Source organism: Arvicola amphibius, chromosome 1, assembly GCF_903992535.2.
Source record: "Arvicola amphibius chromosome 1, mArvAmp1.2, whole genome shotgun sequence".
NCBI lineage: Eukaryota > Metazoa > Chordata > Mammalia > Rodentia > Cricetidae > Arvicola > Arvicola amphibius.
Window position 1 is genome coordinate 82,838,622 of NC_052047.1, and position 3,039 is coordinate 82,841,660.

Genomic DNA, 3,039 nt, shown 5'->3' on the forward strand with positions numbered 1-3,039 from the left:
CAGACAGCCTCTTGCCCAAGCACATTCAAACTTAGAAGGATTGTGAATAAAATCAGGGGGGTTGCATTGCTTTGTCTTTGTGATGGGACTGGAGGTTCAACCCAAGATCTTGCTAGGTATGCTTGCTACCGTTGAGTGAGACACCTCAGCTCTCGAGTGGGTTGAACTTAATTCATCCGGATAACACTTATCCAAGCTGGAAGGTGATCATTGGTGTAACACATTAGTTCAAAGAGTCACCTCTTTTTGGCTGAGTTCTGCTCTTTCATTCCAGAACGGGGGAGGGACTCTGGTGCAAAGATTCTTCCAGAAAGAAGGGGACAGAGGCCTTTTTAAAAAGTGATGCTGCTGTTGGACATAACAGCCGAAACTGGCTACAAAGAGCGTATGGATCTTCCCGTTAACCCGAATAATTGATTAACTTAGACATCCTACTTCTCAATCAGGTTAGATATTAAATATGCATGACAATTGAGGTCAGGTTCAACTCAAATGATGTAAACATGGGAGAGAACGTCACCTTCCTCTACCACTCAAGTACCCCTCCTCTGTGCCACAGAGAGGAACTCGGGCTGAGTGACCCTCACCGTCAAACAGTACTGCGCCTACGAGCAAACAGGCGCCTCTGCTCTGCACACACTTCCAGATGGGTGTTTCTAGAACGTAAGAAGGTAAGATCACACACCTTCTACTGCTATGGACAGAGAGGTCCTGCCCTCCTGCGGGGCGTTAGGCATCTTCAAGTAACCACTCCGAATGAACTGTCCCATGGCTTACTAAATGGTCCCGTTGTTCTTCCAGAGATCCTTTATCCAGAAATGTCCTTGAGATCTTTTAAACACCTCTTCAGCCAGAAACACAAGAAAACAATCTTTCTAAGTCTCACTGGGCAGAGTTGGTCAACCTTGGGTCCATTTTCTTGGGCACAACACCGTCATTATCCCTACTTCCCACAAAGGACTTTACTTTATTTTGGTTTTTCAGTAGCTATGGAGCCAGTCCTGGAACTTGCTCTGTAGACCAGGATGGCCTGGAACTCACAGAGATCTGCCTGCCTCTGCCCCTGAGTGTTGGTATTAAAGGTGTGCGCCACCGCCACCTGGCCCCACAGGGACTTGAAATGAACTAACTTTGCTCTCATGCTTAAGCCTTGCCTCACCTTCCACTGGCCTTTCGAACCCTTTGTTTGTAGGTCGATCTTGTGCGTTTGTTCCCCCAACCTTTCTCCATTCCTCTGCCTTAACTGCAAGTGCCAGTTTCAGTCAGATTTCTCAGCAGTTCAGTCAGCGTACACTGCAGGGAGCATGTTATTTTGCTGCGAGTGCATACACATCATTCTTGGGGAACTGTATCCAGGTCTGTACACAAATGACATGCCTGGTCATTTGGGGTTGTCCCAGGCATGCTACCAATGTTGGTTTACCCTTCTGGATAGTACAGAGATCTTAAACCTGGTGCCAGCCTCCCCCAAACGTTTCAAGTTTATCTGACTAGCCAGCACTCTTGTACCTACAGGGAAAAAAATGGAGGCTCGTGGTGATCTGATATATAGGAAATCTTTGTTGAGTGTTAAAAAGCAAGATGGGGCTATGGGGAGGGAGAGGGCAGTTGAGAGGGAATCCAAGCCAACCTCCCTGGAAGGTCATCTTGGAAAATTAGGAGATCCAATTTTGTTTTGTTTTTTGTTTTTTGTAAAGCTCCATCTGGCTTTCATTTCCAACCTGGTGTCTCTTACGGAAAAAGAAGATGACTTTAAAACTAAACGTAAATTCTTCTAGAAATAGAACGCACGGCCCTCTCTTCTAGTCTGGTGGCAGAATTGGCTTTTACACTATTGAATGCTGCGTGGGCTACCTTTTTCACAAACGCAGAGAAGCAGAACTGTGGAGCTCCCTCTCCAAATAACTCGTCTTTCTGGTGGACTCGAAAAGCCCCATGTTTCCTGTTATTTGCTGTGGCTGAGATTTGTAACTGGAGCCGCTGCCCAGGGTTCCAGTTCATTTCACCTATTGTGGGCGCCCCACGCAAATAATCTGTCACAGCCAGCTCAACAGTTAGGGCTTGTTCTAGCCGAAGAGGAAAGTCCGAGAGGCGAAGGGCTTGGACCTACGCTTTTGGTGGAAGCTCACTCAGTGTTTGGATTTTCAGTATTAGTGTCACCGCCACGCCACAATAAAAGAGGTTTTTAAATGGTTGACTCATGTGGTAAGCTAGTATTTTTGAGTTCGTGAAAACAACAGCCTTCTAGTTATCTGTGAGTCAGGCCTCTTGGGTGGCTGCTTCAGGTCTGCCTCCTGGGCTTCCTTATCGGTGAGCTGGAAGGTCAGAGCCAAGGTTGACAAAGCCAGCCTGGGAGTCTAGGTTTGCAGGTGTTGAGATGAGACTCCTTTCCTTTCTCCCAGTCATCTCTTTCCCGGGTGCTCAAAGACTAACATTCTCTTGTGATCATTAAGGTGAGTTTGCTCTGCTTCAGACCCTCTCCACTTTCTGTAAATGTCTCCCTCCCCCACCTTACTCTTCTGCCTATGGCCAGCTTCCAACACTTCACTTAACTGAAGGAGACCCACAGCTTCCTGCTCCAGTTCCACCATCATAGATGCCATCCCCACTTACCTCACTCCTTGGGTGGCTGCTTTCTGCTCTGAGCTTTGTCTCACCTGCTGTGGGACAATGGTCTGTATACTGTCAATTGTATTTTAATAAAACGCCAATTGGCCAGTGACCAGGTAGGAAGTATAGGCGGGACAACCAGGCAGGAAGTAAAGGCGGGGTGACGAGAACAGGAGAATTCTGGGAAGAGGAAAGAGCCAGTCTGCAGTCCTCATCCAGACACAGAGGAAGCAAGATGTGGCTGCCTCGACGAAAAAGGTACCAAGCAATGTGGCTAACACAGGCAAGAATTATGGGCTAATATAAATTATAAGAGTTAATAAGAAGCCTGAGCTAATAGGTCAGCAAGTTTATAATTAATGTAGTAGACCTCTGTGTGTTTCTTTGGGACTAAACGGCTGCAGGACCAGGCAGGGCAGAAACCTCCAT